General features: G+C 43.8%; 1 protein-coding gene across 5 annotated transcripts in view; it reads left to right on the top strand.

The window, feature by feature from the left end:
* CHST11 (carbohydrate sulfotransferase 11) overlaps window positions 1-20,996 on the top strand; it is a 321,489-nt gene that overhangs the window by 45,924 nt on the left and 254,569 nt on the right. The window lies entirely within an intron of this gene.

Below are 20,996 nucleotides of genomic sequence, written 5' to 3'. Positions count from 1 at the left end.
ACTGTGCAGCAAGAGGCCATGTAGAAGTTCCCCAAACTACCAACTTTTTTGGGGGGGGGAGTTCTTCAGAAAACAGAAGTTGCTAAGGGAATACAACCACACATGTTAAATGTTGACTAATTAGTGAGTAACAGAAGTTTGTTTACACATTTCAAGGAAAAGGAGCAGCTGTGTGTGAATCATGTTTTCTTGGCATACACAGTTGCCCAGGAAATGGTTTAAGAATTACCCAGATTTGTCTACAGGGTTTTGCTTGTAATACAGACTCTCTCAAGCATCATCCCAGCAAACTGGAGGGAAAATGGAGACTTGTGAGCCTTACAAATGTATTGGTTCCAAATGGCTTCACTTTGTGGAATGAACTGGCAGCTGTGGCTGCAAAGTGCTTACAACCGTGTGCACCAAAAAAAGCATAGGCATTTTAAGTGTAGGTACCTTCCTTCTGTGGTATGTAAACAGTAAATACATTCAATAGTTGCACATGTTTGTTTGTACATTTATATCCTGCTCTTACTCCAAGGAGTCCAGAGAAGTGTACATGGTTATGTTTATCCTCGCAACAATCCTGTGAGGTAGGTTAGGCTGAGAGGTCACTTGTTGTGCTCGCTCACAAGTTAGTCCCGATGCAGCCACACTTCGCTTTGCTCTTTCAACCCAAATCCTCTTCCTCTGTAGGTTTAAGACAACGTTGATCAGGACACAGGACACTGTGGACTGGTTTTCATGAGATTGCCATGCATATGGACAGGCTGTGTTGAGCATGTGCCCACCATGAGGATGTCCCATCACCACTTGACACCTGTTCTCAATACCTGTTTAAAATGCTGGTTTGGATTTGAATGGGAAACTACATGTATGAGCACTGTAAGATATTCCGCCAAGGAGATGGGCCGCTCTGGGATGCTTGCATTCACCTGCATGTTTGTATTCAGAAGGTCCCAGATTCCCTCCCTGGCATCTCCAAGATAGGGTTGAGAGAGACTCCTGCCTGTAACTTTAGAGAAGCTGTTGCCCGTCTGTGTAGACAATACTGAGCTAGACGGACCAATGGTCTGACTCAGTATAAGGCAGTTTCCTGTGTCCTTTTGATGCACGAAGAGCATATCAGGACATCCTCTGCTGACATCACGGCAGGCATGCTCTCAGCATGACCCTATCCTTATTGTCTGTGCTGGCAACCATCTCATCTGAACTGGCCCTGCACAGGAATTCCTTGTCAAAAGGGGCCCATCTGGCCAGATCGGTTTGATCAGTTTTTAGGAAGGTTTAGAAAGGCTTTTCTCTTTAGGAGGGGGCTTTTGTGTCGTCTTATTGAAGAATAAGTAGTTTGACAGTTCTGGAGTTGGGTGTTATGAATTACTGCTTATGAATTACTGCCATGCTGCATAATTTAAGGCACACAGTTGTGTATTTATTGTCTTTATTATATATTTTATGCTTTTATTGTAAGCTGCTTTGGGAGCTGTGCTTGAGAACCTGATTTGTAAGTAGGATTGCCAACTCTGATTGAGGTTCTTTCTGGAGACCTTTCTCCCCAGTGTCTTCCACCCCCACCATACCATATTTACCTGAATCCAAGACTAGGTTTTTTCAAAGTTCTTTGATTTTAGAAATTGGGAGTTAGTGTGTCTTAAATTCAGAGTCCTCTGCCTTTTGGGTAAATAGAGGTATAACCTATATTGAATCTGTATATTTGAGTGGGTTGTTTTAAATTCAGAGTCAAATTCTATTTGGGTAAATATGTTATTTCATACAATCAAGCCACGGAAATCTTCAGGATTGCTTTCAACTGTTGCCTGGAGATTGGTGCCAATTCCTAAAGACTCTAGGCCCATACTACAGGGTTGGTAACCCTAAAGATAAGCTAAATAAAGGGCTGGACTAGATTAGAAGTACCTTCCGGTTCCTTTCTGCTCTGTGTGCAGTTTTTGAAACTATAGAGCAGAAAGAGACTAGAAGCTCCTCCTTGACCAAACTTTTCCTCCTTCCCTTGTTCTCTGATCGATGCGTGTATTTCAGACCACAGGGGAACATATTCATTCATTTGGTTTCTATACCGCCCTTCCAAAAATGGCTCAGGGTGGTTTACACAGGGAAATATAAATAAATAAGATGGCTCCCTGTCCCCAAAGGGCTCACAATCTATACAGAAAGATAAGATGGACACCAGCAACAGTCACTGGAGGTACTGTGCTGGGGTGGATAGGACCAGTTACTCTCCCCCTGTTAAATAAAGAGAATTACCACGTTAAAAGGTGCCTCTTTGCCAAGTTAGCAGGGGTATGTGTATATATGCCAGAGAAAAGGTATCTTCAGTACAAAGTACAGAGAACGCAAACCAACCAAGTTGCCTAACCTTCCAGATCTTGTTGCAAATTCTTTAGAAGTCATGTAGGAATTAATCTCTGGGCTGGAGCAGATGATACTCCAGCTGGCCCTATGAAATGCATGTGAGCATGCATCTCTCTCCCCCACCCCCATCCCAGTATGTCTGACTGCTGCCTAATTGTGGGGTGAATCTGATTTGTCTGAAGTGTCCCTCTGTGTGTGAGATTTAAATGTGACATTCAAGTAGAACCATCACTTTTTGAACATTCTTTTAAATTGCTTGGGAGCAAACCTACATTTTAATGGCACACTTCATGCTATCACTTCTTTTAGAAAAAGAGCTGGTCTTGTGGTAGCAAGCCTGAATTTGCTTTGCTAAGCACGGTCTGCCCTGGCTTGCATTTGAATGCGCTGTCTGCTGCAAAGCATTCTGCTTAGGGGATGAAGTTATAGCTGCTTGGAAAAGCATCTGCATGAGAGAAGGTCCCAGGTTCACTCGCTGGTATCTTCAAGTAGCTGGGAGAGACTCCTGTCTGAAATCTTGGAGAAGCTGCTGTTAATGATCCTTGCCAGTCATTCAGTAGATTATACAGCTGGCAGAACTCATTTTGATTAGGGCTTCTGATGGCATTTCCACTGTTGCCACAGAAGATTGTACACAGTACTTAATATGGTGAAGTTGAACATAATTTCCAAAGGATATGTATAGGTGTTCTGCACCACACCCAGCACCACTCACCCTTCTGTGGTTGGCGATCCAATTGGCGCTGGCAGAGACTACGGGCCCCCAGGAGCGAAGGTTCACATTCAGTCTCAAAGGCAAAAAGACCCAATACAGAGGTCACTGGATCTTAGAACAGGATCAAGAGCAGGATCAAATGGTCAGGTTCAGATAGAAACAAGGAATGCAGTTCTAGATTCCAGCTGGCATAAGAGCTCAACAAACTCAGACCTGCTTGAGCAGTTGCTGCCAGGAAAGGAAGTGACCTAAATACTGTTAGGAAAAGGCTACACCCTGTTCCTGGAGATTAAGAACAAACAGTCTTTACTCTCGAGGAATCTAGATGTTCCTCCTCCCAATGAGACCCCTTATTTTCTTGCATTCTAGCTGTGAGGTGAGCACCCCTGTGCCATTGTATCCATGCCTATGAGTTCCTCGTAGTCATGGGTACACCATCATGTTGGGGAGTCCGAACGGGGGTCCTGATTGGTTTGGGGGACTGTGGCCACGGCCCGTTTTTGACTGGACTTGGAGGGATCAGGGTGGCTGCGGAGCATGGGGTTTCCTCAAAAGGGCTGGTTGGAGTTAGAGGTGGTGGCTCCTCAGTGTCTTCCCACTGGGAGGGAACTTGGTCCTGAGAAGTCCCTGGAAGAGGTTCTTCTTCTGGGGGGTTGCTCTGAGGCGAGTTCCGGAGCCTCTGCAGGTGCAAGTGTCCCCCAATCCTCCTCCCCTGAGTCCGCTACTGACTTTTGGGCCCCCTTGATGTTGGGCTCTGAAGACCCCTAGAGGTTGGTTCTGACAATAGGTCTAATCAAATTTATGGAGCCATAATCCTGGAAGATAGCTAGCACCTTATAGAACAAGCGTCTAGTGATTTTTTTTTTGGAAAAAAATAAAGTGTTTTCAAGTTTCACCTAAAGCAATCTTCCGTGCAGGATTTCGCATGCTTTGTCCAAACACATTTCTCCTCTTTCTTTGGGAGAGATTAACATACTGAGACATCTAGTTCAGACATAACAGCAAACCATGGTTTGTCTTGATAGAAACAAGCCTGCATAAGCTTTGGGCTTGTGCATTCTCCTCTGCATTCAAGGAGGAGGCTGCAGAGTTCCACTTCCCTTTTGGAACTAACCACAATTCTCCAGTTTTGTCTGAACTTGGGGAACTATGGCTTGTTCTAGCTATGGTTAGTTAACAACCATTTGGGATATCAAAGCATAGTTTTGCTTGGGTTTGCAAGGTGTGCCTATGCCCTAATTCTACCAATTCATTGACAGCATACTGCTTAAAAAACCCCCAAAAACTTAACTGTGAACTCCCAAGCATCAAGCAAATCTGTTTGCAAGCCAATTATCCTAAAACGACTGATATGCTTAATTATTATTATTGTGGCCAGCTCACATGACTGCAAGAATGTCAGTTACCTAGGAAATTTGAGATTACCGATGGGCAAGAAACGTGTCATATTGGCAGCATCTCTGAATCTCGGGTTCACAGTGTACCAACTGACGTAATCAGTATTGACAGACTGAGTTTAAGTCCTAGATTGCTGATCTCGGTTTAATTGTGATTTGTCCAATGCAGCTGCTGGATGAAAAACTTCATAAATCTGGAATTCACTGAAGTTCTGCAAGCAAAATTATTCATGTTTGTCTTAAAACATTTAAGACATCCCCTCCTCCAACAGAAGTCCCAAAGTGGTTGTTTGTTTGTTTATTTGATTTCTATACCGCTCTTCCAAAAATGGCTTAGGGCACTTTACACAGAGAAATAACAAATAAATAAGCTGGATCCCTGTCCCCAAAAGACTCACAGTCTAAAAAGAAACATAAGACAGACACCAGCAACAGCCATTGGAGGTACTGTGCTGGGGGTGGATAGGGCCAATTACTCTCCCCCTGCTGCATAAAGAGAATCACCACGTTAAAAGGTGCCTCTTTGTCAAGTTAGCAGGGTTAACTAAAAGCAACATTCGAAATTAACCAAAATGTGAATTACAGCAGCAACCCCCACCCCCAATAACACACACCGAGAGAGAAACACAACATATTAATATACTTGCTGGAACAAAAAAAAATGTTCACACTGGCAACACTGTTAATGAGGCAACTAGCCTAACTAACATCTTGTTAATGAGGGGACTAAACGCAGGGCTCTGTGGTCACCAGGAGTCGACACTGACTTGACCGCACAATTTATTTTACTTTAACCTAACACTGTTAATGAGGACTAATCTAACATCAGGACAGGGAGTTCTACAGGTGAGGTAGAAAAGGCCCTCTTTGTGCTGCTGTATCTCTGCTTAAGAAGGCCAGAAAGTGATTGTGAAAATCATTGTGAATATTCTGAAACTCTCGGCTGTAAGCGTCTTCTTGAAAGAGCTCAAATTGAACGTTGAAGTTAAAGCAAATATACTTTTTAAAAAAAATGTTATTTCTTGGCTGTGAATTCAAATCCATTTTTCTGTTAGTTGCGGCACTGAAACGGATGAGTTCAATTTTTCTTGTGAAGAGGATTTCCATGTACATCTGGATAAAATACCAAAGTGAAGCAAGTTTTGAACCATAACTGTTTCTTGTTGCAGTAACAACATTTAGCGATGATAAATTCGGTTCCTCTTCCTACCTCACAGCCCTCCAAACTGCTGTACTGAGTGCCTCAACCCATTTTCTAGATGGTTAATTTCTTCTCTTGTAATACAGGAACTTCCCCCTCAAAGGATCACTTTCTGTGAGACAAAGACTGATAGCCCTTGCTTGCAGTCATTTTTCTTGACCCATCCACACAGAATTCCTTTTATAATCAATACCTGATTTATTTAAGGCTTGCCGTGCAGTATTGACTTCTTGCTAGTTTTATAACTTCTGCTTGAGCTCTCACACAGTTCTCTGCATCCTTCATTTTTAACATTGTGAATTCTACATGTTGACTATAATCATGCCTTGCAAGAGGGATTTTTTAATAGCTATTATAAGAATATTAATCCAGAAAAAGATCAGTCTGCAAGCGAGTTTCCATCTGAACTTATCAATAAAGACACAGAAATACTTTTATTGGAGGCAATTTAATTTGTCACCTGAATATTTACAAGTCTCTGAAAATTGTCTGCATGAGTTCTGATGCATCCAAATGATAAAATGAACAAACTGGCTTGGAGTAACATTTTTAAACTTTCATTTATGACCCAACCCTTGCCAGGAATCTGCAAAAGATACCTGCTCACAAAGATTAATTAGCAGACCAGCTGCGCAATTGTCCCTCTGAGGCATCTGTGGCACACCAATGGTAAAAGAAAATGTTAAATGAAACAATAAACTCTCTTCCTCTTTGCAAAATCCTCATTGTCTGGTCACCTGAAGTTTGAAGATAATTCTATGTAAGGCAGCCACCTGAAGTTTGAAGATAGTTCTATGTAAGGCCGTGGGGTGTCTGAGTGTCTTGTACTGGGAGACCAGGCTCTCTTGCTTTAACCGCCTGCGACATTAGTATCCTTTATTGCAAGCCTGTCAAGTGGAGCTCTGCACTTTGAAAGTGATTGGGGAGGGGGCTGTAGCTCGGTGATAGAATGTGTGCTTTGCATGCAGAAGGTCCCAGTTTCAATCCCCGGCATTCCAGATAGGGTAGGAAAATATCCGTGTTTGAAACCCTGCAGACTTGCTGCTGATCAGTGCAGGTAATACTCAGCTAGATGGAACCATGGTCTGGCTTGGCATAAGGTAACTTACATAAAAACCTATGAACAGCCTTGCTGGATCAGGCCGAAGGTCTATCTAGTCCATTATCCTGTAATACACAGTGGCCTGCCAGATGCCTCTGAGAAGCCCACAGGCATGCCCCCTCTCTTGCTGTTGTTCCCTGCAACTGGTATTCAGAGGCATCTTGCCTCTGAGGCTGGAGGTGGCCATTAGCCACCAGATGAGTAGCCATTGATAGATCTGTTCTCCATGACTTTGTCTAAGCCCCCTTTAAAGCCACCCAAGCTAGTGGCCATCACCACATCCTGTGGCAGAGCATTCCATAGATTAATTATGTGCGGTGTGAAAAAGTACTTCCTTTTGTTGGTCCTAAATTTTCCCAGCCTTCCGTTTCATGGGATGATCCCTGGTTGTAGTGTTGTGAGAGAGGGAGAAATTTTCTCCACTCTCTCTACTCCTTGCATAATTTTATACACCTTGATCATGTCCCGCCATAGTCGCCTCTTTTCTGAACTAAAAAGCCCCAGATGTTCCAGGCTTGCCTCATAGGGAAGGTGCTCCAGGCCCCTGATCATCTTGGTTGCCCTCTTCTGCAGCTTTTCCAGTTCTGCAGTGTCCTCCTTAAGACACGGTGACCAGATCTGCATGACGTATAACTTCATATAGGGGATGGGGCCACAGCTCAGTGGCAGAACATTTGCCGAGCATGAAAGGTCCTAGTTTCAATCCTTGGCATCTCCAGGTTCGGCTGAGGAAAATTTCCTGTCTGAAACCCTGGAGGGCTGGTGCCGGTCAGAGCAGACAATGCTGAGCTAGCAAGGCCAACAGTTTGACTCAGTAGAAAGCAGTTTTCTATGCAAGGTGCCATCCTGCATTCTCAGCCTGCCTGGCCGTTCAGTTAGGTTACCCCAAGGTCCTGTGCTTGCCCACAAGGATAAAGCCTTCCTTCTCTGTCTTAAGCAACCCATTTCGAGTGAGTTCCTGCTTTCTTTCTTAGTCTGCTACCTAGTTTTGATTATGTACCTGCTTCTGACCTAGATGGATTGAAGGCCAGCATCCCCATCACCCCCTGTGCTGGTTCTAGGCCCTTAACTTACTTTTGGGGCCTGACCCTTCCTGCAGCCCTGTGGATGGCTCTTTAAAAGTCATTTCTGAACTAAATTGTATATTTCAAAATCTGTAGTCTCTTTGCAGCCTGGTAGAAAGAACAAAGTGTCTCGGCAGCGGCAGACGGAAAATGTCACACAGCATGATGTTGCAATGATGTTTTGGCAGTGTTATTCTGGTACGCTGCATGTGATGCCAGCCCGTTAGAACTGCCTAATAAGATGTAGGAGGAAGGAGGATTTGGAGCAGTAAGATCCTAAAGAAGAACCTGATACAGTGTCCTATTTGATTCTTTTCCTCTGTTTCTGGGATGAGTTTTGTTCTGGGCAGCAGTGTCAAGGCAGTGTGTGTGCATGCGCATTCAGAGTAGGGCCTTCCTGAATCCATCTGAGCGGGATCTAAAATTAACTGAGTGGACATCAAAAAACATGCGAATGCCTTAAGGGAACACTGGCCTGATACACAAATGTTTTTGCTTTCAACAGTTCTTATTTGATGTATGCTAAATATGAGGGAATAGCCACCTAATGGCGCAGCAGGAAAATGACTTGACTAGCAAGTCAGAGGTTGCTGGTTTGAATCCCCACTGGTATGTTTCCCAGACTATGGGAAATAGCTATATTGGGCAGCAGTGATATAGGAAGATGCTGAAAGTCATCCTCTCATACTGCACGGGAGATGGCAATGGTAAACTCCTCCTGTACTCTACCAAAAACAACCACAGAGCTGTCTGGTTGCCAGGAGTCGACACTGATTAGATGCCACACTTTACCTTTAAATGTAAGGGAGCCACCAGAAGACTTGTTATCCACTGTTTCAGTTTCTTTCCATAAACCTCTTCAGGACATGAGCTTTAAACAGTTACTTCAGTTTGACAGATAGTCTAAGTCTTTCATGGTCTTGCTCCTGTACTGTTCATACTGAAAGAAGAGTTTAAAGTGGAGAAAGAGCAGGAATACAGACTCAGTTATATGGTGTGAATGTTAACAGGAGCCCCATTTAGACATTATGTTGTATGTGCATGCAGATGTCTGTACACATGTGCATGCTTTTGTGTCAATGACCTGGCATGTGTTCACTTTAAAAGTGAACCTGGGTGCCGGCTCCTTCAGATGAAGGCTATAAGAAAGTGTGCTACTTGTGCGTGCATTGAACATAGGGTGTGAATATCTGTATGAGTGTACAGATCTGTATGTGCATATGCTGCACACAAATTGCATGTTCCTTGAACATAATATGCCTGTTTTCATGGCCCTAAAAAGGATCAGAGGAGCATTTAGCCAGGGTAGGAAAGCTGTGCCCATTCCCAATCAGCAGTCATGTGTTTGCAAAGATCAAGGTAGGGGGAGGGGAGAGTGATTTTTGTCCACTCTCGATAAAATGCTGGGGACAGGAAGTGAGTTGGCTCCGCCCGTCCTACCCAGTTCCCAGCTCCCACATGATCACTCTCCCTCCTCCTACCTTGATCTTTGCAAACACACGACTGCCAATCAGCAGTGCACACGGCTCTCCTACCCTGGCTGGAGGCTCCTCCGACCTTTTAGGGTCGTGAGAAGAGCCCTGATGTTTGAATAGAGCTAGGATGCCTTTCTCTTCTATCAAGAATGTGGCTCCAAGCAGTCACCAAGTGACAAACATGCATGTGTGAACAGCATATTGATGTGGCTACCTAAATATGAAACTGGCTACCTAATATGAAATTATGTGGTTACCTAATATAAAACGCCCTTTTTCTGCGTCAGACCCTTCATCCATCTAGGTCCCTTTTCAACTACACTGATTGACTGCAGCTCTCAAGGGATCTTTCCCAGCCTTGCTTGGGATGTTAGAGTGCACCTGGGGCATTCTGCATGTAAAGCTTATGCTCTGCCACTGAGCGATGGCCACCTTGCCACCGCCGGACCTCCCACAATATAATGTATGCATATGCATTGAACAAAATGCATATTTTGTTCCAGATTCGTTTAGCCCCTTCCTTACTGATCTTCAGATCTCTATTGAAGACTTTTCTTTTTTTCCAGGCTTTTGCCCTGTAGTTTACCTATTTGTTTTTTGTTAGTTACTTTAGTTTTTTAATTTAGAATGTAATTTTTAATGTTGCCTTGTTTGCATGTTTTTGTGCACTGCCCAGAGTCTTCGGAGTGGGCAGTATATCAAATGTGTCTAATAAAATAAAATAAAATAATCCACTGAAATCCACGCACTCCAGCTTAACCGCCTTATGGATTAGATTGGAGTGATGATTTTTAAACCAACTATCACATTGAATGTGACATATTCCTTATTCCTTGTTTTAAACATGGTGGAGTTTGGGGAGATGCAACGTGCATTCTGAATGGGGCAGGGAGGGGTGGAGAGAAGTCGCTGTACCGTACAGCAATTATTTCTGAGTCATGTTTCAGGAATTAAAGCTGGGGATGGAAATTGTATGGAGTGGCAAATCTGCGCTTCGCACATTCATCCCTTTAAAAAAATTGCTTCTTTACCCAGCGGGAGTCTGTACTGCATGGCTGCCACGTAGCATCTTTGACTTGCAGTGCTGGAGGCATGGAAGATCATTTTGTAATGGAAGACGGCAAGGAGACCTGAGACACTGACTTGGAGTATCGCTTTCATTAGACATGCTCTATTCTGGGGGCAAATGGGATTTTTTTAAAAGTTAGGCTTGTCTGTGTTAGAGTATTATTTTTTCCTTCTTTCCCAGAAAAATAGGCAAGTGTATATGTATATATGAGGCTGTACATATGTGCGCAAGTTGTGAGATGATAGACCTTGTAGTTTGAGGTTGGCTGACCTGTTGGTCCACTCAAGAAATAATTAATCTGGGTTTACGAGATAGTTAACTTGGAGATTGTTGTAGCGAGAGGGTGAGGGATCTTTAGGAATGAGAATCAGGATGCAAAGCAGGTTTATTAGACGTAGGGTTTAATGTTCAGCTTCCTTCTCTGCATGCCACAACAAACAAAGTGCTGTCCTTCCCTGTACAACTCCAACCCCCAACCCCCAAGCTATTGTTGGGCTATGGCAGAGAGGAGAGCTGGTCTTGTGGTAGCAAGCATGACTTGTCCCCTAAGCTAAGCAGGGTCCACCCTGGTTGCATATGAAAGGGAGACTAGAAGTGTGAACACTGTAAGATATTCCCTTCAGGGGATGGAGCTGCTCTGGGAAGAGCAGAAGGTTCCAAGTTCCCTCCCTGGCTTCTCCCAGATAGGGCTGAGAGAGATTCCTGCCTGCAACCTTGGAGAAGCTACTGCCAGTCTGTGAAGACAATACTGAGCTGGATAGACCAATGGTCTGACTCAGTATATGGCAGCTTCCTATGTTCCTATGGCTCCCATCATCCTGGGAGGGGAGCTGGTCTTGTGGTAGCAAGCATGAATTGTCCCCGTTGCTAAGGAGGGTCTGCCCTGGGTTGCATTTGCATGGGAGTCTGCACGTGAGCACTGTAAGATAGGGGTGTGCACAAAACCAGTTTGCCCAGTTCAAGTCAGAACCAGACTCACAGAGAACTGGGCATGTTTTGTGCCACTGAACAACCCCTCCCCCACCCCGGCTCAGTTCGAATTTAAGCCAGCTCAGGGGTTCTTCTAACGTCAAATTTTTAATTTTAATAATTAATAATTAATAAATAATAATAATAATTTGATTTCTATACCGCCCTTCCAAAAATGGCTCAGGGCGGTTTACACAGAGAAATAACAAACAAATAAAATGGAACCCTGTCCCCAAAGGGCTCACATTCTAAAAATTTTTGTTTTTAAAAAACAAAAACAAACATTCTAAATTTTGTTTTTAAAGAATTACTCTCCGGTGGGTCCAGTGGCATGGAGTGGGGTGTGGGGTACTGGCGTGTCCGTGACCATCTGCAGTCTCTCCCCCTCTCCTTGCTGGCCTCCCTCCAGTCCTCCAGGAGCCTTTTTGGGCCATTCTGACCCTTTCCCCGATGGCAGGGGGAAGACCTCTTCTGTGTAGACAATACTGAGTTGGATGGACCAGAGGTCTGACTTGGTATGGCAGCTTCCTATATTCCTATCGTAAACTGCAGTGGCAAATGATCCAGGGATGATGGGAATTGTCGTCCAATAGCAGCGGGAGGGCTGAAAGTGTGCAGTTCTGTTCTAGAAAGTCTCTTGCCCTTGCAGTCCAGCCCAAGAGCTTTCCCACAGGATGACTTACTCTGTATCTTTTCAAGCTCCCACCTTACTTAACGATGGGCCCTCCCAGAGGCTCAAGACACCTGCACTGGGCTATAAAGAAACTCATCACCTCTCCTTGTGAGTTTCGCTGCTCCAGGCAGGCATGGAACACCTTCCCTGCACTATTTTTGCACTGCTGCCTGCCGACCAGCGCTTACTTTCTCACCCCTTTCCATGGCCAATTAGACATACAGGTGTCATACTTATGCGTTTTAGTGAATTTGAAATTGTATTTTGTTAGTGATTTTAATAGTGACAATAATAATGTTAATTATAATGCATTTTGATAGCTATGTATTTGTTTTGATAGATATGCATTACTAATAAAAATGAAGGAAAAGGAGGGGAAAACCCTTCCCCATGTCACTCCTGTGGTTCAGATCTTCTGCTCTTCCTGATTCTTTGCAGAGAATCAAGTTATGTTATATATGTGGTATGTTGTATGAGCATATGATGTAGCATGTATGCAGATTGTTCTTCAGCATGCAGTCTGCCAATCCCATTAATTTTATTTCAGTGCAAAGTGTGGAATGAAAAATCTGAAATTGTGATTCCCCTGCCTCCTTCTGATGGAGATTTTTAATACTTGGCCACACCTGCCCTTAACTGAATAGGGACTATAACCCCTCATGCAAGTGCAAGGAGGAAGTCTTGAAATGAACTTCTTATTTTATTTTACTTTATTTCTATACTGCCCTTCCAAAAATGGCTCAGGGCGGTTTCCACAGAGAAATAATAAATAAATAAGATGGATCCCTGTCCCCAAAGGGCTCACAATCTAGAAAGAAACATAAGAAGGACACCAGCAACAGTCACTGGAAGTACTGTGCTGGGGGTGGTTAGGGCCAGTTACTCTCCCCCTGCTAAATAAAGAGAATCACCACGTTAAAAGGTGCCTCTTTACCAAGTTAGCAGTGTGTCATCTGGAAGGGTATTTGTGGCTTCAGGCCACCATTAATATCAGTGGCACTGATATTAAGGAAAATGGCATCTTTTGCCTGAGTAGTTTTGCAGGCACTGAACAACATTGCTCTTTGGCAGTTCTCAACAGTCACCATTGTATAGCAATAACATAACGGGGCTTTCCTTGCTTCATATTTTCCATGATTTTGTTTGTTTGTTTCATGAAAACAGGTGCATGCCCCCATCTTCCATTCTCCTCTTCTCCCCACCATTTCACGTGTGTGGAGCTTAAAGAGCAGCTTAATTAACATATAAATTAATAAAATCCTTTCCCGAGCTGCTTCCATAGCTGTGACTGTTTGCGCAGGTTTGCTCTCCTTGGGTGAAGATCCTCCTTCCCCAGAGGTACCTTTTCCCTCATTATAGTTAGCATTAGTAAGTATGACAGTGAATCAATAGAACTCTCTTAACCCTCTGCCTGCAGAACCAGCACATGTTGACCTAGCGAAGATTAGCTTTTTGGAAATGCTTCAGATTCTTATTTAGTGCTAATGATGTGTTAGGGATTCTATAGAAAGGCAAAGGACTACTGTGCCTTCCCACATGGCCTACAGTCTATGTTAGATGATGAGGCAGAGATTGTGTAGGACAGAAGGTGGTGTCATTTTTTTCTTCTTAATTGGCTCTATTTCTTTGCCCGACACTTAGAAATGTAGTAAATAAAGCCGCCTCCCCCTCTGCGTGGCAGGGGAAAAAAAGTGTTTTACCTGCTAAATTTCTGTGTTTCAGGCTGCTGGTAACAAAGTAGAGCCAGTTTCTTTAAAGTGGCAACCACAAAGGTGTTGCAAGAAGAGCAAGGCTGGTGTTTCTACGGTCATAACAAGCTCTCTGGGTGCTGCCAAACCTGTGTTTCTAGGTTGTTTACACAATTTAAAATTCAAGACTTAAAACAAATAAATTATTAAAAACTTAATACTGTAAATTAAAACAAGCAACATCATTAAAAACGTTTAAAAATCAATTAAAACTACAACTAACTAAAGCCCTCTTCAGATATGAGGAATCCTAACCATGAGTGCCACTCATGAAATAGCATCCAGATTGGACTCCTACGTGTATGCTAGTGTCTGTGAATTGTTAGTGTCAGAAACTGAGAAATTGAATAAAAACTGTCTGCTACTTTGTAATGAACCTACTCCTTAAATATATGACAACTTCCTTTGGGAGACATATGTCTCTAGGCACCCTGACATGCTCAAATTCATACAGTCACAGTACTAAACAGTAATGGTCCGTGGTTAGTGTGTTGGAATAGGACCAGGGTGACCTTTTTGTAATTCACCTCACAGGGTGGCTGAGAAGATAAAATGCAGGGGAGAACTGTATACACTGCTCATAATTCCTTGGAGGAAGAGTGGGGAGGGATCCTAATAATAATAATGCTACTAATAAAGGGGGACTTCTTTCAGGACCGCTTTATCTATCTATCTATCTATTTGATTTATATACCACCCTTCCAGAAACGGCTCAGGGCAGTTTACATCAAAATAAAAACAATTAAAATCAATTAATTAAAACCAAAACTAAATCAATTAAACAGTTAAAATCATGTAAACATTAAAAACATTTGAAACCATCATTAAAACTATGAATCTAATTAAAAGCCTGGGTGAACAAATGTGTCTCCAGTGCCTTTTTAAAAGTCGCCAGAGTTGGGGAGGCTCTTATTTCAACAGGGAGCGCATTCCAAAGTCCACGGGCAGCAGCGGAGAAGGCCCCGTTCCCAAGTAGCCGCCAAATGAGTTGACGGCAACCTCAGATGAACCTCTCCAGATGATCTTAACAGGCGCTGGGGCTCATGGTGATGAAGATGTTATCTTAAATACCCAGGACCTAAGCTGTTTTGGGCTTTATAGGTAATAACCAGTACCTTGTATTTTGTCCGGAAACATATCAGCAGCCAGTGTAGTTATTTCAACACAGGAGTAATATGGTCTGTCCTAGATGACCCAGAGGTCAACCTGGCCGCTGCATTCTGGATCAACTGCAGTTTCCAGACTATGTATGAAGGCAGCCCCACATAGACTGCATTGTAGTAATCCAGCCTAGAGGTGAGCAGCATATGTACCATCGTTTTGAGGTGGTTCATCTCAAGAAATGGACACAGGTGGCGTATCAGCCGAAGCTGATAGAAAACCACCTCAGGCCACCGCTTCAACCTGGGACACCAGAGAGTGGTTTGGATCCAGAAGCACCCTCAGACTGTGTATCTGTTCCTTCCAGGGAAACGTGACCCCATCCAGAACTGGCAGATCAGAATTGTCTCCTGAGTTCCGAACCCACACAATAAGTACCTCCGTCTTATCTGGATTCGGCCTCAGTTTGCTATCCCTCATCCAGCCCATTACTGCCTCCAGGCAGGCATTTAGGGAGGTTATGCCTTCTCCTGATGATGCTGACATGGAAAAATAGATTTGGGTGCCATCAGCATATTGATAACGCCCTGCACCAAATCTCCTGATTATCTCTCCCAGTGATTTCTTGTAGATGTTAAACAACAACGGAGACAATATGGAGCCCTGAGGGACACCACAGGAAAGTTCAGATTTGGAGGAACAAAAGTCTCCAAGGGACACCATCTGGAATCTGCCCGTGAGGTAGGAGCAGAAACACAGCAAAGCAGTGCCTCCCACCTCCAGTCCCCTCAGACGTTCCAGAAGGACACTGTGGTCAATAGTACTGAAAGCCGCAGAGAGATCCAAAAGGACTAACAGAGTCACACTCCCTGTGTCAATTCCCAATTGGAGATCATCCATCAAGGCCAACCAAGGTAGTCTCCACTCCTTAGCCCGTCCGGATGCAAGTTTGAAATGGGCCTAGATAATCAGTTTCCTCCAAGTTCGCCTGGAGCTGGGAGGCCACCACCTTCTCAATCTCCTTGCCCAGCCATGGAAGGCTGGAGACAGGCCTGTAGTTGCTTAACTCTGAGGGATCCTGGGCAGGTTTCTTTAGAAGCTGTCTAATGATTGCCTTTTTAAGACACAGAGGCATCCTGCCCTCCCTCAGAGAAGCATTTATAATCTCTTCCAGGCCCTCTATAACAGCCTCCCTGCCAGATAGTATAAGCCATGTTGGGCAAGGATCAAGAGGGCAGGTGGTAGGCCTCACCATTCCAAGCAACTTGTCCACTTCCTCAGGAATCAGAAACTGAAATTGATCCAGGGTCATCAAATATGAGGAGCTGCTAGACACCTCAGTATCAGACTCTGTAATAATTGTGGAGTTTGAATCCAAGTCGGCCCAAATATGAGAGATTTTGTCCACAAAAAAGCTCATTAAAAATGTCACAGCGAGTAATTGTTGGTTCCAAGTACTGATTCAAGGGGGAAGGGGTGCACATTAGCCCCTTCACAACCCTGAACAACTCCGCCAGACGTGAACTTGTGGATAAAGGAGATGGTGATCTTGAAAAATTGTGTCCTGAGCCAGGGGGCAATCTTGGGTAAGAAGATCAAGTGGATGGGGTTTAGTATACTACCAATCTTTCCTTCTCTCTCTCTCTCTCTCTCTCTCTCTTTCTGCCAGGGGCAGAAGCACCATGGGCAATGGATTTGTTTAAGATCAAAAATTATTCTAAAAAGAAGCTCTCAACCTTTATTACAACTTTAACAATGCAATCTTATGCATGTCTACTTGGTAATAAGCTCCTCTGAGTTCAGTGGGGTTTCCTCTGCAGAAAATGTACATTGGATGATTGCGGCCTAAAGGTTTTTCTTTTGAAAACCGCAAAACCTTAGGTGGACCATTTTAGGGCACCCAATCAAACAGTTCACACAGTGGACCCACCATAACTATGGCTCTTGTGGTTCAAGGTAAATCTTCAATGCAGAAGTGCATTGTTGGAGGGCTATAGGCCACCTCTAGCCTGAATACCAGTCGCAGGGGAATAACAGCAGAGAGAGGGCATGCCCTCAATTCCTGCCTGTAGGCTCCCAGTGGCATCTGGTGGGCCACTGTGTGAAATTGGATGCTAGACTGGATGGGCCATGGGATTGATCCAGCAGAGCTGTTTTTATGTTCTAAGTGAATCCTGAGAAGGGGGAGAGGGGAGTAGCTTGGAGAATAGAGGTGGAAATGAGAACAGAGATAGAAATGCACAAGAGTGTGAAGTCAGGACTGGGAGAAAGAGGCAAAAGAAGCTGGTTGTATCTACATAGAAACTTGACTGTCAGCATGAGTGTCTTGGAAGTTTGCTGAATGGTTGGAATTTCAGCCATGGTGGGCCGGAGACTACTTGTGAAGAACCGTGCTGTTGTCTTGGGCTGTTATGGTTGCCAGTATTCATGCTTTTGCAACTGAAGTTCAGTGTTCCCCTTTCTCTCTTTATTTATTTATTTTATTACGAGGAAGGAGCAAACTGGTGGGAAAGTGCTTGTCTTTATCCCCAGCAGGTAGCAGCAGTGATGAGAACATGGCTCTTTTGTTGTTGTTGCAGTTGGTTGTTAAGAGAGAACTGCTTTTCCATTCATATTTCTGTCGTTTTCAAGAATGCTTTCAAGGTTGCCTGAATAGATGCTTGGGCTACAGTCTGTGGAACAAGGAGTTGGGTATGTTGTGCATGTCTGGTTGTGCTAGGCCCTTTATGTGACTAGCAATGGAGACTTGTTATGCTTTGTGGGTATGTCACACTATGCCTGGCAAGAGGAGGAGAGCAGAGACACGATTCCCTGCCCTAAAGTCCTCTTGTGTTTTGTGACAGGGAGCAAAGCTCCTTGTCTTGTTCCAATGAAAAGGAGTGTTGCTAGGTACTTAAAAGATCTGGCCCTGTGGCCCACAGCATCTTTTTGATAATTTGATAATTAAATTCAATCATAGCCTACCCACCCCCACCCCAAGAATAATTATGTGTTTTTTTAAAGTCTAATATTTATAATACAGCACCTGTGAAGGTGGAAGCAGCAGTGGAGGCACCTGCATGGAGCATGGGAGAGACCTCCTGGTCTTTCTGGGTCATGGAGGAGGGAGTTGGATGATGAGATTTGGGGCTCTGAGCAGTTCATTGGGGGCCCATGCCCCTCGGGCTGCCCTTAATGACACCCCTGCTGAGAGAGAGAGAAATCCCTGGGATACTGATCAACTACAAATGATGAGACTTGGTGAGGGTAGGATGCCAGCTCTTCAGGATTGTCCCGGTGTCTCTAGGAATTTGCACCAATCTCCAGATGACTGTTGAAAGTAATTCTAGAGATTTTAACAATGTGAAAAATATTGGAAACAAAGTGGGGTGGGTGGGAGGGGGCGATGGCGATCCAGGAATAGCTTCAGTCAGAGCTGACAACCTTAGGTGAAGATATCCTATGCAGTACAGGAGAATCCCATTATTCACGGGGGTTCCGTTCCATGGGGGAGCCATGGATACCGAATCTGTGAATAACGAGGCATTAGAGCAATGGGAATCTGGGGATTAGGTTCCCAGGTGCAAAAAATTGACTGAAGAATGCAGTTTCTGCTCCCGTTTTTGCCCCAAATCACCTCTAGATGACCCCCACAAAGTGCCCTACCATGCTGCAAAGTGCCCTACTGCCCTGGAACTGTTGAAAATCATGGTTTTTTCCCTGGTTGCAGCCATAAAATGGCTGCCGGAAATGCCTCCGAGGTCATTTGCGGGCAGCCCGACCCACAGATACAAGAGTTTAACCCATTATTAACCTGTGTATACTGAGGTCAGGTGCTAATTACCCAGAGGCGTAACTAGGGAAAACAGCGCCCGGGGCAAGCACTGAAATTGCGCCCCCCCACCGTGTCCCCCCCGCCGCCCCCCCCAACATACATCTGACTGACACACATGTTTCAGAAGAGTTTTATTTTGAAAATTTAAAAAATTACAAAAATTACCAAAAATTTCAAAATGCACTACATACTTAGGTTTTTCCTCACAACAACCCTGTGAAGTTGGCTTGTATCTCAAACATCAGAATTATGATGCAATTATGATTATTATGATTATGATGCCCCTCCCTCACGCCCTGGTTCTGTTCCTGACGTTCCCTTGTGAGTGACTGTATTTTAACAAAACGAAAACCAAGGACTCCAAAGTAATTCGAGATACTAGGGTGATAGTGCTAAAGACTCCTTATTCTCCCGCTGTTAAAGAAGGACTCCCCTTTCCCAAAACCGTGCGCTATTTACACCAGAAAAGGTTTCAAATGGAAGGGGAAGCATTTATGCATTTATGCTTTTATGTTACGATTTCAAAGTTAGAAAAACTATAAAAGGGCCATTTTAGAGAAGATATGCACTGCCTTAGTTGCAAATCCTGCTTTTTTGAGATTCCCTGCAATTGAATAAAGCGATAATATACACCTTTGCTATTTAAATTGGTTGGAGAGTATTTATGACAATAAAAAATGAAATGGCATTTCAGATGCAACATTGGTTGCCTAAGACCACTCAGATTTAACTAATCTTCATCACATTGACAAAAAGAGCAATTAAAATTAAAATCCATGACTAAAACCAAACCACTTTGGGGTTGTTTTTAATGAAAGGTGGTATATAAATTTAACAATAAATGTTTAGAAGTATATACTTTCACCCCCTGCCCAACCTACAATTAATTCCAGCTTATTTTCAAAGGGCTTCAAGTTTTATTTACAAATTGCTTGGCAGCACCAATGTTTAAGTAATCGCTAATTGCTCCTAATGATAGTTTTACTTATTGTTAAATTTATATACCACCTTTCATTAAAACATTCTCTGTTCATCTGATTTTCAGTCTGGTTAATTAAATCGGTGGAGGTTTAGACTTTCCTGATGGGCTGAAACAGCTAATCCATTTTGATGATGATATATAATTAAATTAGCTTGCATTACATAGTGAAAAAGTCCAGGAAGGGAGAGATGGGGGGATGTGGAACCCAAGGTTCCACATCCCCCCATCTCCCCCTCCCTGAACCTTTTCAGTTAAAAAGTGGTTAGATTATAGGGGAGGAAGGACTTGAATGAGCAAAAAGGGGAACTGGTTCGGGCGTTCAGGAAGTTGTTCAGAAGAGGGAGTTGTTCAGGAAGTTTGCTCTGGTGTGTGTCCTCCTCTCGACGCATGCGTGACTAGTGGCGGGGCGGCGGGGCGCGCCGGGGAGTGAGAGTCAGAGACTTGGACTACGAAGACGCCACGGTGCCAAGTGCTGGATGAGCAGTGCCAAGGGGGGGGGGCACACCGGGACCGGGGGAGGGGGACTGGTCTAAAAAAAAAAAATCCAAAAAAAATCCAAAAAAATTTTTTCCCTGGCAAATCGGCGGGGGCACTTTTTGGCGCCCCCTGCCAAGTGGCGCCCGAGGCACGTGCCCCCCCTGCCCCCTATAGTTATGCCTATGTAATTACCCAGCTGTGTACACACTTATATAAATGATCCTGCATGATAACATGTAAATGGGTGTGCCCCTTGCTTGGTTCTTGTAGCTTTAAGAAATCAGGAATTGGCTTATTTCCTCCTTTGGAGCAATCCTTCAATTTTCTCTCTGGTATACTTGCCCAGTGCTAAACAGCATCTCTCCTCAAGCTCCTGAAAATAAAATAAAAAAAGTCTTGTCTTGAAATATTCAAGGAGCATGTTTGGATACAGTGACTGAATACCGAGTAATATTGTTTGACAGACTTGTCGGGTGTCTACAGATTCCATGTCTGTCAATCAGGAAGCAAAGCAGTCCTATAGGAAGCCTTGCTCTTGCATACTGTGATTTTATTTTCCGGAATAATCCATCTTCATATTCATCTCTGTCTTCTAGAATTAAAAAAAAACCCCTGCAAATAAGCAAAAGAGTAATCTGACAACACCTCCCCCCAATTTAAGTGTATTAAATGGATACACTTTGTTTTCCTTCCTCTAAAAAACAAAAACAAAAGAACATACTACATGTAGTTTTAAAGAAATTGGTGGCATTTCTGAGGATATTTTCAGAATTGTAAAAAATGCAGCAATTGTACACTGGTTCCCGGTAGTGACGATGACGAGAGGCACCTTTAAGTGTAAATTAATAGGTGCTTAC

This window comes from Hemicordylus capensis, chromosome 5, assembly GCF_027244095.1.
Source record: "Hemicordylus capensis ecotype Gifberg chromosome 5, rHemCap1.1.pri, whole genome shotgun sequence".
In the NCBI taxonomy this organism is placed as follows: Eukaryota; Metazoa; Chordata; class Lepidosauria; order Squamata; family Cordylidae; genus Hemicordylus; species Hemicordylus capensis.
The sequence above is the reverse complement of the archived record's forward strand: the minus strand, read 5'-3'. Positions and strand labels throughout refer to the sequence as shown.